The sequence below is a fragment of the Nymphalis io genome, chromosome 12 (genome assembly GCF_905147045.1).
Source record: "Nymphalis io chromosome 12, ilAglIoxx1.1, whole genome shotgun sequence".
Taxonomy (NCBI): Eukaryota; Metazoa; Arthropoda; class Insecta; order Lepidoptera; family Nymphalidae; genus Nymphalis; species Nymphalis io.
The window spans coordinates 6095203-6110353 of record NC_065899.1 but is presented as its reverse complement, the minus strand read 5'-3'; the positions used below and the strand labels follow the sequence as shown (position 1 = coordinate 6110353).

At 34.2% G+C, this 15151-nt stretch overlaps 1 pseudogene; it reads right to left on the bottom strand.

The window, feature by feature from the left end:
* Window positions 1–8640: 8640 nt before the first annotated feature.
* Window positions 8641–15151, bottom strand: part of LOC126772566 (uncharacterized) — a 50214-nt pseudogene continuing 43703 nt past the window's right edge.

Genomic DNA, 15151 nt, shown 5'->3' with positions numbered 1-15151 from the left:
TACATAGACAAGGTTTTGTAAAAGTAATATAAAGCTTTATTGAAATAAAGAAAGTTTATTTTTCCCGTATTTATTTAAATGTCTATGTATAAAATTTTATTCTGTCACAATATGCGTCTATTATAAATATATATTGATACCAAAAATCCTCCATTTTGTTGATTAATATCTTTTAAATGAAACAAGTATGATTTAAACAAATATAAGACTATTTTCATTGTCAACGAGTTAATACATAAATTTAAGAATAAAGCTCATTTAACTTTAACAATATGGTCATTATATTATATTTTACCAAGCCAATTACGATGTCTTTGAAAGTCGCTAACTGAAAAAGACACTGGACCTAATGTTCAATGTACAGCGCTCTTAATTACTGTAATTTGTCTTCCATTATAAGAAAATCACAGAAGACATTTTCAGTATCGACTAAAATTGATATTGAATAGGGTTCTCGATTAGAAAGGGTTGGTATCAATTTGATTCTAAGAATTTATATAAAATTTGCTTGATCGCTGAAGACTAAGGCCTTCTTTCCTTTCGAGAAGATTATTTAGAGCTTATATTACCAATACTGGTTGGTCTATGTATATATGTTATGTGCCGCGAGTACACCCGTACCCGAAGAAGAAGGCGAGCAACTCCAGACCAAAAAGCTGAAGCATACGAGACGTTCCGGGAAGCCAAGTTGGCGCTCCGAGTCGAGATCTCGGACGCTTGCGCTCGTTCCTGGAACGAGCTCCTAGAGGAACTCAACAGGGATCCGTTTGGGCGTCCATACCGTATAGTATTGAGTAAATTGCGCCCGTGGATGCGCCCCCACTGACGGAGACTTTAGATCCGGATTTACTGAGAAATGTGATAGAAGTACTCTTCCCAGTCATCCGGTCAAGTCCCCCGGCCTCCCTGCCATTACCGGCCTGGTCCGACGAGCTGGGAGTGACTGAGCAGGAGCTAAACCGCGCGATTGATCGCATGCGGACTCGCAACACCGCACCCGGTCCCGGGTCATAACATATATACATAGACATATTATTTGGGCTTAACCTTACGATACAAATGATTAGTAGGGTAAAAAAATCAAGTTGTTGTTGCAATGTTTATCGAATTAATAAATTTAAATCATATGTTACAAAAACACAATAATAAATACGTATCAGTTAATACACCGTGTTCCGGGTTGAAAGGTGAGTGAGACACTGTAGCTATTTCTTAGTTCTCAAGGTTTGTGGCGCATTGGCGACGTAAGGAATGATTAGAATTCTTACGGCGCCATTGGCTTTGGTGATCACTAACCATTAGGTGGCATATTAAGAAAGCCCGTGTTTCATTTTGTTTTCGTAAATATTACCCTGACGGAATATAAATTTGAACTTGAAATTAATTGATTATTTCTTATTTCCATGAAATAATCTAGCATTTTAGGTGACAAAAACAGGTTTATATGAATGAAAGTTACATAAATAGAGAATTATCTCCATTATATCTTATCGAATATTCAGCGGTAAATCAGGCTTGTACAGAGGTATCGCTCCGCTCGTTATTGTGTAAACATTATTCAATTATATGTAATAAATTAATTGTGATATAATTGACGTTTTATTGGCACATAATAAAAATAATTTAATTTTAATTTTAACCCATAAAATATTATAATTACATTTGTTTTACAAATAAAGCAAACCAATTGAAATAGTTGCCATGGCCACATTGTATGTCCAATAAAACAATTAATAGTTAATAGCGAAACAGCAATTTAAATTATATTTGTTCAATGTTGCGTTGAAAAACGGTTGCTACACAATCCACATATTTAATTTGAAATATTTATAGGATATCAGAAAAACTACCAATAAAAATAAAAAAAATTATTAAACAGTCATTTGTATAGTACATCTACGATGAAACATTGCGAAATTAAATATTGTTAGGAATGTCTTCCGAAGGGGCGTGGCCTGGCGGCTCGACTTGATCACGTGATGATCATCGTGGTGGAGACTGGCCCTGCCGAGCTCTACACACCTCTGCTTGGACTCTCGCTTGTGGCGGATATGTCATGAAGAATATTTCAGTTGCTCAGTCTTTTGTTCTATTTTTGTGTCTAAATTGTATGAGTCGATATACGTTTACTTTACTTGTGTATAGTTATTTTGATTTATCTCTTTAGAAAACCTGTTTCCATCCCGATTCCTACAAATATCATATTTCTTGTTCATTAATTATATAATTCCAACTAATAGTAGGCGGTTAGAAGCAGATAATATACTTACGATGAGTATGTTATTTCTATGTATCCATGTTAGTTAATCATGATTTCATTATCGACTACAAAACAATTTTTAAACGCAAATTTATCATGACATGGGATTTGAACCAGCGAGCCGAAATTAAATTCGATGTGTTGTATCGAGTAACCTGAGATTTTTAAAGATATTTTGATAAATAAATTTTCTAGCTGAAAAAAAATAGCACGATTTTTTAAAATAATAGTATAAATAATTATAATATAATAAATTAGTAGAACTATACTAATACTTTACGATAACGTCAATCTCAAAGATCAGGCACCTTCTCTCAAAGCTCAAAGGATAGTAGCTCTCACCAAGGTTCCCGTCGTTAATATTGCTTGTTAGGAACAGGATAGATTAAAGGCACGGCAAAATAGTCCCTTAACTGGTGTGATAAGGGTTAAATTTCTTTCATCTTTTAATGATCCGGCTTAGTCGCTGAAGTGGGTACGAGGTATTTTCTAAAGGGTAGGCCGGGGAATGCTTCTATTATATACAATATAAATTGTTTGGTTTAACCTTATCGAGGAAGACTGATGTTGTAGATTACAGAGTCCTTTATATTCCAAGGCCATTATTGGTTTAATATTGTCGTAATATATATATTTTTTTACGTATTAAATTATCTTTGAGTACAAATGGTAAAATTATGATACAGATATACAATATGTACTTAATAAAACATTCAGTATGTTATATTTATTTTTTAAACAAAAAAATTTTGGAATTAAAACATTAAATTCTTGATATATGAATTTTAAATTCTGTATTTAGAATTGAAAATCCGTGAAAACTTAGTATAGCTTAATTTAAAAAATATTTTCAACATCATTATAATATCGCGATAGATATAGTATACGTATTTAGTATGAGTGCGAAATGGGGATAAAATTCCATATTCAAAACTCGTGTTGACTTTTTACTTTTTAGCATAAAATCCACGCGGGAAGTTGTAATTACCTGTAACTAGTTTCAGCGCAACAGCGCTTGTAGTAACGAAGTATTTCAAAATGTCAGAGGTAGGTAACATAACGGAATTTTCATAAGGGTGTGTTCACAGTAAGGAATATACTTTTAATAATGATATAATCAATTATAAAAATGTAACGAAAATTCTAATTAAATTATGATAACAAAATAAAAAATCTGCTATTACTATACTAAATATATAATTAATATATATAAACATTTATTACATGATCATATTAAATTAAGTAATTTTCATATATATATGTATGAAAATTACTATATATAATAATTTAAGAACTTGTGGTAAACGATAATCATAACATGTATTTAATATGTTAAAATATAATACAAATTCACTTGTCAACGGTGGCTTCATAATGCAGAATACTTTCTGGAAAATTATGACTCGGCAAATTATTTGTACAAACCTCTAAGGACACTCGTTTAATTATCATTATAATTTATTCAACACCCTTTATTACGGAGGCTATTGTAACTGGAATCCGCGATACAAAAGACTGAATAGGGATTGTACTGTGTACAGCTGCCACAAAGTCCGCTCGCGTTAAATAAATTTACTTAAGCACTAGATGCTTTTCACAACTAATTAATTTGTAATTAAATTTGATAGTTGAAATCCTATTAAACCTAAGAACGACACTGCGCCTCATCAATACATTGCATAATAAACTGTCGTAAAATATAATATTTGTCATCAATCAGAATAGTACGAAATTAAACACATTTGTATCAGACCTCAGAGAATGGACGCAGTATAAACCTTAAACGATTACTTATTACTATTATTATTACAGGTACAGACACTCCAATGGTAAGAAAACACACTATATTTTCTACACTTGTTGGCATAGAGGGGTGCCTTGTTAGGGAAGAGCACGTAATAAGTAATATGGAGTCATGCACACTCACCAAGTCAACATAAGCTAAGCACTAAAGAGCAGAATACTAATCATTATGTTTGCAGCATTGCAACAAATTAGTACTCGGGGATATGTTCCATATATTTAGTCATATCAAACACACTGACGGGCTTGCAATGCATTATGCTAAAAAGTGTTTATTACTTCATCTATATATACTAATGTTTATATAGATTCTCAAAAGAAATGTAACAAAGCACACGTGTGTACCCAAACACAAGTGCAATCTTGCTTTAATCCGCAGGGACGGAAAATTCGATGCGACAGAATAGCGTTTAGGCGCAGTGGCTTTACGTGCTGTTCGGAGCACGGATATGTTATCACTGCTAATATTCAAGTTCCGTTCTACGTTTCTACTAAGAATTTATTTCTAGTAAGACCATTTTAAATTGTAAATTGCTTGCTTCGTGATTTCATGATGAACTTAAACAATACGCTTTCGCTGATTAATTATTTGTCACCGGATAATACGTTAAAGCTATTAAACAATAACTCTTTATTGTTGGAAACATGGTATTTATTTAATTAAATTTAATATCCTTTTTAACGTATTGTTTATAAGTAAAACCGAGTCGATTCGAATATTTAAATGAGATATTTAAAAAAAAACACCATTAAGTACATAAAGTTATAATGTTCCTGATTTGTTCCTTTTAATTATTTCTTAATATACAAAAAGGGAATGATGTACTGCACTTGTTTTCATTATATTCGTTTATTTTTGTTGCAATACAAAAACGAATTATGAATTGAGCTACAAAAAGCCTCAAAAATAAAGAGCGGGCACACGATGAAATATTTATATGTTGTTACTTTATTTTTTCAGTTATAAAAACGAATTCACCTACAGGCAAGATACCCAGTTCTTTTTTAATTTATAAGAAAACACATTCTTTAGAAACAAGATTTATCTAGTTTTTTTTTTGGAGAATAAGTTTGAGGGCTTTCTTCATTCATAATAGAGGAAACCGAATAGAAAAGTTCCTATTGGTTAGACGCATGACTCATCTATACCCAAACTGACCGGTCGATATTTACGTGCTCTCATAAAAAACTGTAATCTGTGCTTTCTGTGAGTGATATATAAGTGTGGATAACACTCACTGGTTCCTTCAGTAACTGGTATGGAAGACACGTACTGGGCCCAGTCTACGTTAGCTAGTTGGTGCTGCTGAAGGTAGGTGCTTAGACTCAATTCCGTATAAGTTCCGTAAGCTACTCAAGTTTGATCCATCAATACAGATTTCTCCAGGCTATGATGTCTTATCTTTTGGTCAGTCAAGAAACTATGAGAAAGTTGGCATTTTTCAATTAAAAACTCGCGGGTATGTTAAAACTGACGTCGGTCGCACCAGCGCCAGCGCTTTCGGTAAATAGAACGTAGAGAAGTATATATTTATAAATTAACCTATATTTTTTGTTTGGTAGCTATTGTCGAGATTTAGTGCTTTCAATAAAATAAATTGAAATAAGAATAGAACAACGATACAAGCAAATACTAACATGTTTTCTTCAAATCAATAATGATCGCCCAGTGGTCGAATTACGACCATTGAAGTTATATTAAATAAAAAAAGCCATATCACGGGTTCCGAAAGTAAATTTTATGGTTAGAGTAGGATTTTATACAACTTTAGAACTTACATAGATAAATTATTATTCATGTGAAATAAACAATAGTAACACATTGTTTTAAGTACAGTTCAGTTATATATTCAAATATATAAAGATTATTTTTATATAACACCATAACTACACGCATTATCCGTGCTTAGTATTCCCAGCAAATAATTTAAACGCACACGTAGACCCCAGAACAGAGATCTACGCGTTCTGACTACTGATAGCGGTATTTACGATTCATAGCAAAAGTGATGAATCACTCCAATAGGATGAAATATGCATCGATATATTGGTGCGGTAATTTATATACTGAGAAATATTCACCAACAATATCGTACCACAAAAATAAATATATAGTCCTATAGCCAAAGATAAATCTATTCCAGTTTTTTTTTATAAAATAGGTAGGCGGACGAACATATAGGCCACCTGATGGTAAGTGGTCACCAATGCCTATAGATATTGGCATTGTAAGAATTATTAACTATAGCTTATATCGCCAATCCACCACCAACCTTGGGAACCAAGATGTTATGTCCTTTGCGCCTGTAAATACACTGGGTTGTGTTACGGTTTGAAGGGTGAGTGCACCCATCGAACCGGAAAACAACAGTACCAAGTACTGCTGTTTTGTGGTAGAATATCTAATACATTTTATAACGACCATATTAAAAAAATAGTAAATTAAACAACACAAGAAAATTAGTATCTCTATTAGCTTTATCAAATACTATCATTATGGTCATACAATACCGTAACAAAAGTCATTTTTAATTTTTGTTATCACCGTCATTGCACGCTATCCAAGTATTTACGTTTACGCGAACAATATTACATTGCAATATGCGATTTGAAACATGATACTGCGTTTATAAATACGTATCACAAATGTGATATTGATGACAGTGGATGTTAATATCTACCGATATATCACCTGTACTGTAGTCGTATAATTTTTGTTGTTGCTTAACAAAAAATAATTGTGTGTTTGACATTAATAGCAAATTCAGAAATAATTTATTTTAAATATACACGCAGGTCAAGGTTTGTTTTATTTTTCTGGTTATATATTGGCACTCTATTTGGTAGGGCTTGTCATATATACTAACACCAATAAGCCAGTGTAACTATAGGGGTAAATGACATAACAGTATTGACGATATATGGGATGGGTAATAGTTTATTGTCAATGTCTTTGGCCGGAAATTACCTGCGCTTACCATTATACATAAAAAACCCAAAGTTATTGTTATATTATTTTAAAATATTAACGAAATTGCTAATTAATTATTATCGACAAACAACATGTTTCAGGAACACGAAGACGGTTAGACGGACGGAAGAAATTAATACTTGTTTGATGCCTAAAGCCAACTAAATTTCACATTTCAAGCCCCACACGCACGCCACTCTCGGTATCCAATCTCATTTCTAGGCATTTTCTATCTTCAACGACTGATAATATTCTATTTAATTTATATTTTTTACTGAAGAAACATGTACATGTTTGATTTATGGATGAAAAGTCACATGATATGGGTTTTTTCCGGAAAGAAAATATAATAAGCGCCAAAAAAATTTTTTACTAAAAATCCCTAATGACTGAATTTACTCTCGCAAAATTAAATAAAAGATTATCATATTTGCATTATGCTCCTTTATTATTTATTATTATTTAAGTTTAACTTATAATATGTATACTTTATGTTGATTAATTATTAGGCTCGATTAATACAAATGAATTTAATAAGGGCTATTAATAACAGGTAATACGTACAAGTCATTAGTAAAGCTATTCATGTGCATTGAACAATAAATATAAATCATATGTATTCATGAAATGTTGGATAATTATTTGAATTATAAATTCATACATCATCTGAGATTAACTTAGCGTGATAAATATAAAATTTAATGCTTCACATAGCACTCTTAGGTAGGTAGTCCTAATTTTAGTAGGGTTAGATAATTCTTAAAATTCAGTATAGACTGAATATATAGTTTGATTTTTCTTTTAGACCTTATATTATGGAAACTAAGATAGGTTAACTAACTGTATCCTACCTTAAAATTAAGATATGACCGGATGGCAAAAAAAAAAAAAGTTTATAAATAAGGTATCCTGATTCAAGTATTAGGTATTCAAATAATAAAAACCTAGGATATCCTCAGCTATCATGGACAAAACATCCTAAAAAACCCTATAATACTGAAATATTGTTACACTGTAAACACTTGACACACAATCAGAAACGAAAACACATAATTATTTATATCATTGGCAATAAATATTAAAGCATGGTTAATAAGTCTTATTTTATAATTAAGTTTACATGTTTCGTCATAGCTCATTAGCGGCATAGGACAAAATAAAACCACCTTGAAGAAATATATATTCATTTAATTTAAATGACATTATTAATTTATATATCAATATTATGGTACACATCATTAAAATTATATTCTCATTTTATTTACGCATGTAAATGTGTTTTTATTAACTGTTTCTGAAGAGCTTAAATTTCAATAATTTATGTTATATATCATAATAGATTTAAATTACGAGTATGTTTATTTAGAAAAAAAAAACATTCATATCAGGCTTTTTCAAGACCGATATGAATAAGAACTGTTGAAGAGAAATTATATTATATTTTTTCTCGTATAAAAAGTATTATTTATGATATTGAGTAAAATTAATTACATATAAGATGATTAATGATATACTTACTCACACACACAAGACATCACCACGAAGCCCGTAATAGGTAAGTGACGCACACAGATACATACACAATTACAAATGCACGCCGTTGTTTTCAATCTTTTGTTCCTCTAATCACCTTTTAAATCACACATGGAATAAAGGAAAGAATACATTATTGTTTCATTTTTTTTTATAGAATGGGATTTTTTATATGGGCCACCTCATGGTAAGTGGTCACCAACGCCCATAGACATTGGTATTGTAAGAAATGTTAATCATCGCTTACATCACCAATGCGCCACCAACCTTGGGAACTAAGATGTTATGTCCCTTGTGCCTGTAATTACACTGGCTCACTTAGTGGGTGGTACCTACCCAGACGAGCTTACACAAAGCTCTACCACTAGCTTACTATTCATTGGAATAGTGGCACGGTTATAAGACTGCAGAATCCGAGGTTCTGGGTTAAAACTCCATCTTCTTCTTCTTCATCTTCTGCCTAGCGTTTTCCCAGCCTAGTAACGCCAGGGTCCGCTTTCCTACATATATGCCACTTTGCCCGATCTAAAGCGTCCTCCTTAGTGAGATCGTGCTCTCTCATATCGTCCTTCACAACATCGAGCCAGCGCTTCTTGGGCCTGCCGCGGGATCTAGGGCCTTCGACAACAAAGTTCAGGCATCGGTTCCCGACATACCCTGGTGGTCTGCGGCTAATGTGGCCAAACCAACGCAGACGGCTTTCCTGCAACTTATCCGCTACATCGCAAACTCCAAGGCTACCACGGATGTGCTCGTTACGAATGCCATCTAGTCTCGTAACGCCACACATCCACCGCAGCATCTTCATTTCCAGGACGTGAAGTTTTTTTTTTTTTTTTTTTTTTTTTTTTTTTTTTTTTTTTTTTTTTTTTTTTTTTTTTTTTTTTTATAGAAAAGGAAGGCGGACGAGCATATGGGCCACCTGATGGTAAGTGGTCACCAACGCTCTTAGACATTGGCATTGTAAGAAATGTCAACCATCGCTTACATATCCAATGCGCCACCAACCTTGGGAACTAAGATTTTATGTCCCTTGTGCCTGTAATTACACTGGCTCACTCACCCTTCAAACCGGAACACAACAATATCAAGTATTGCTGTTTTGCGGTAGAATATCTGATGAGTGGGTGGTACCTATCCAGACGAGCTTGCACAAAGTTGCTGAACGTGTCTCGCGAGAGCTGGCCACGTCGCGCTGCCGTACAATAAGACTGGTCAGATGATGTACTTGTACACAAGGCCCTTTAATTTCACCGGTATTCTGCGATCACAGATTACCCCGGTGACTTCCCGCCATTTGGCCCAGGCTGCATTTTTTCGAACTCTGACGTCGTGGTCGACTGTACCAGACTTGTGTAGTACGGACCCGAGGTATTTAAACTTTTCCGTCGAATTTAAACTCTTCCGTCCGTAGGAGGCAGTTCTGGAGGAGAGACATTACTGTGTTGTGTGTTAAGCAACACGTTAAAGTAGTCGCGCCACCTCTCCTTCACCTTAACTGCGTCGCAAACCAAAGTGCCATTTGAGTCCTTTACACAAAGACATTTTGTAATGTCTTGTGTCGCTTTCTCCCGAGCTTTTGCCAAACGGAAAATAGTCTTTTGGCCCTCGTTTGTCTCAAGCGTGTCATAAAGAGGTGACAACGTCTGGTAGCGGGCTTTGGCAACTGCTCGTTTCGTGGCACATTTAACTGCTTTATACGCGTCCCGGTCTTCAGGAGATTTGGTCTCTTGCCACTTTTTAAACTGTGTCTTTTTCTCTCGAACTGCCTCCTGTACTGAGCTGTTCCACCACCACGTCTCTTTGTCGATGACGCGGCCTACCTTCGAAGTGCCAAGGACCTGTTTTCCAATGGTGTTCACTGTTGACTGGATCCTAGACCATTGACTATCGACTGATTCATCTGTGTCTGTGCTTAAGTTGGAACTAGCTACGACTTTACAGAAGTCATCCTGTTTTGGTCCATTCAACAGCCACCATTTAGTTTTAGGTCTGCGTCGTTCAGGCACTTTTTTGCTTGGTACTACCAGCATGTCCATGACAAGGATGCGGTGTTGTGTTGTGAGGCATTCCCCAGGAATTACTTTGCAGTTGGTTACTCTACCAATTTGGCTTCTTCTTATGAGCAAGTAGTCGATCTGGGTGGAGTACGGCCCACTTTTATAGGTGATGAGGTGCTCGGGTTTCTTTTAGAAGAAAGTGTTAACAATGGCAAGGTCCGATAATAAGCAGGTGCTGAGAATTGAATCTCCGTCTGCATTCTCACGACCATAGCCGTAGCCGCCATGTACACGTCCATATTCACGTGACTCCTCACCAACATGGTCGTTCAAATCTCCACCTATCACGATGCTCTCGGTGTTCGGAATGTAGCGGAGCATGTCTTCCAAGTCATTCCAGAAGGATTTCTTCTCCGATTCAGAGCCGCCGACCTGTGGAGTGTAGGTGCTGATAAGATGAGTAATTACTCCTTCTGTCAGTAGCTTCACCCGAAGAAGTCGGTCGCTCAGTCTATCGACTTCTAGAATACTGTTCTGGAATTCCTCGGACAGTACTACGGCCACACCGTTCTTTCCTGAGGGGCAGCCGGAGTAGATCAACTTGTAACCCAGTCCAATATCACGGGACTTGTTGCCCTTCCAACGAGTTTCTTGCAAGAATGCAGTATAAACCCTGCGCCTCGTCAGTACGTCGGCCAGTTCAAGGTTAAAACTTCATGTGAGGCCAAAAAAAAAATTGATTTTACTGCCAAGATTTTTTTTTGTAACAGTGTCCCATGCCTTGAAAAGCACATGAAGTTATTGGTCTTGTACCTAAAGAAGCCAGTCGAGAATGGACGGCGTGACCGAAATCAGTGAAAAGAATATAACATATCATTACTATATATTATAAAACTAAATTATATTATAGTTTAAGCTCTTAGTTGTTGTAGTTTTGATCCTATTGTAGTCCCTTGTTAAGCCCAATTTCGTTCCTGTTTGCCTTAATGATAGCGATATTGTTAGTCATCGTAGTGTTCAATAACCATTGTTAACTCTGATCGACTGATGTTGACTGACCCTATGAAATACATATCTCAATTGATATATAAAATTAAATAAAGAATAAAATTGGAGGGGATATATCATTTTTGAAAATAGCGGGCAAAACAAAACATTCACGAACTTACAAGGCATAAATAAAAACAAAGATCTTTCTCAATAAACAGACTCTAGTTCTGGTGACCGCAAGACATGATGATTTTCGAATTTTGTTTTTATTTACCAGCTTTTTATTTTTGGAACATTTCAAAATTGAAAATTGAAAATAATAATTTCAAAATTACAAATCTTGTAAATTATAATATGGCGGGGAATACTGGAAAATAAATAATAATCGTTTAATTAGAAACACGACTGCCCCCTGTCAAAAACGAAATAAAAAATTGAAATGTTTAAGCAAATGTCACTCGGGGTGATGTAAGGATTTTAATGATACTCCATACATCGAAATAAGTTTCTGCATTTTAATACTAGGTGGAATAAATAAATAAACATACTCACTTACGTATAAGATCCCTGAAAACATTATGCTCCTTTTTTGGGCAGTCGTGTAATAAAAATGTAATAAAATAAATCGTATAATATAACAATTTCGCTTAGAAAATATTTCTGGGCATCAAATAATAATCCTAAATAAATCATTGACGTCTACATTGAAATGTACAATTTCTAAATAAATAATGATCTTATTTAAGAAAATCGTTTCATTTCATCCTCGTAATATCCTATTTAAAGGGGACTATAAAATCAGTTTTTCCTTTTAGGGGATTACAGGGGACGGAAGGTTAGCGATTGGGGATTACCATCAAAGTCAGCACTAGCGATATTCCGATTACATTTCAAGCTTAAACTCAAAACGAATTTTACCCGTTTCATTACCTCAGCGATGTATCTTGAACTGTTAATTTAATGTTATACAACAATTGGCATATGATATATGAATTTGTTGGTATTATTGCTGATAATGTCGTGACATCCTTCCAGTTGTATGGCTGTCCTATCCATCTGTGCGTAGTGCCCTGTCATAAGTTATTTTACTGCAACTTATCAAGAAACCTCATATTGCATTTTAGTAGAAATTTATTACATTAGAGACATAACACTTTGGTTCCTATGGTGGCCGGAACGTTAATAGTGTAAGGACTGGCTGAACTTTTGCAAAGTGAGAGTGGCTATTTATTTTTTATTTAATTATTTAGGTTTACAAGCAGTTGTATACACTGAATATAACACTTAATACCTTTAAAAATATATATACATAGAATAGCGTAACAACTAATTATTGGTAAACACCGCTTCTAAATAAAAAATAAAAAATAAAAGTAGCTTCAGAAAATTCATGTAACATTAAATATAAACAAACTGAAACTTAATTACAACAATAGAAGAATATCCGAGACAAGAAAAAAGAATGTATAACAAAAATATGCATAAATCTGAAAAGTGTTTTATAATTGTTATTATTTAACTAATCAAAGTAAGATAAGCCAGTACAAGTTGATTTCAAGTTAGTGAGGGAATCATAATGGAGATCGATTCGATCACTGCAAGCATTTATCACTTTACATAATATCGAACAGGGAGAGTTGGCACCTAACACAGTCTTTCTAAGAGGTGAACAGAATGGTGTGATGGAGCTGTGAGGGAGCCTAGAGGGTACACATTAATGGGAGAATGTAAGGTAAAGGTATCAGGTGAATAGTCTGATGTCCTCATCAAATAAATAAATAAAACACTACTATATTCAATATAATACATAATTCTTTATGCACTAGCTCTAAGAAAGACTTTCATATTAGAGAACAATAAGTACGCATATATTTAATATTATATAAATCGAGGTAATTTTTATTTTTTTTAATGTCTAAAGTATAGAAAGATTTTAGCTGGTAGTAGGGCTTTGCGCAGGCCCGTCTGGGTGGGTACCACCCACTCATCTATTAGATATTCTGCCGCTAAACAGCAATAATTAGTATTGTTGCGTTCCGGTTTGGAGGGTGAGTGAGTCAGTGTAACAAGGGACATAACACCTTAGTTTCCAAAGTTGGTGGTGCATTGGCGATGTGAGAAATGGTTATTATTTCTTACATCGCCAATGTCTATGGGCGGTGGTAACCACTTACCATTATGTGGCCCATTTGCTCGTTCGCCTGCCTATAGTATAATAAAAAATGTAAAAAATACAAAAGTAGCCGCAAATTAATTGTAAGATCTATTTTATTTACTAACGCGTTCCGTTCCTACATCCGCGGTTCTAATTTTAGCTTTGACGATCCACAAGGCTCAGGGGAGAGACGTATCGGTTTTAGCCCGTTGAGTATTTAAAATCTTTTTATGCCAATTGATTATTATTTTAAGTAATACATCTGGGGTATAGAAGATCCTGGAATCGTCTGATTTGTGTAATATTATCATTTTATTTATTCTTACATTTGCAGAGAAGACTTATAACGGCGTAAGAAATGCATGAGGCGTGTGTAGATATCAGTAGATACATAATAAAACAAACACGATAAAAACTATCGAACAAATTTTCATACGGTGTACATTATTGGACAGAGTGGAGGAAGGTTAAATTGTCAAATACATAAAGATGACTCTTTAAAATGTCAGAAAAGATTATGCCGACTAGGAGCTTTACTGACATGCACCGAGTAAACTAATAGAATAACATGTATTACGATATAAGCGTTTTATCTAGATTTTTCTACCCGTGTGAAGCCGGAGTTGGTAGCTAGTCCCTAATATAAATAAAACTGAGCGACGAGGAGGAAATAGATTCGGCATATAGAGTTGAAGTTTTAATGATTGAGGGACGTTAATCTGAAGAAATATTTCGAGAAACTTTAATGACATGGGTTTCATTTATACAATGAGACTATATGTAGTGACGATACATAATACATTATCAGCGCCTTGATGTCATGAATTTCGCTAAGAGACACCATTGGCTGCTGATCATGTTTCAAACTGCTTGTAAGCTTATTATGTTATTTACTGACATAGCGATATATATAAGGAAGATTATTGAATGTTATGGGTTTAATGAAATGACTCAGTAAAAGAGGAGTTCATAGAAATCGATAAAAAATCCTGATATTGCCTAGAAATATTTAAATAAAACAATAAAAAGCGGACTATGTTTTAAATAACAAAAAAAATACTCTCGTGAGAGGGTTTCGTTAGCACTATAAAAGAAAATAACAGACAAAATAATTGCACTCTTTTATTAGTAATATTTTGAAAGAAACAAGAAGCATGAAAGGAGCCTTGCAGTCACGATATGTTATATGAAACGATCACGTAGCCTCTCCGACCTGTGCCAAAAATGGCCATCTATTGTCACATAAGATTAAGGGTTTCTATAAGTTTTATTAAATATTGTCGAAAAAACGGTACTTTTGAATTTATGTTTCCAACGTTTATTACGTTTATTTTCAAAGTCTATATATATTATTTTATCGCATTATCAAACGACTAGAATTTAATAAAAAATCTGAGAAATTAGGCAAATTATCTCGGGTCATAATGACCCGGTGTCAT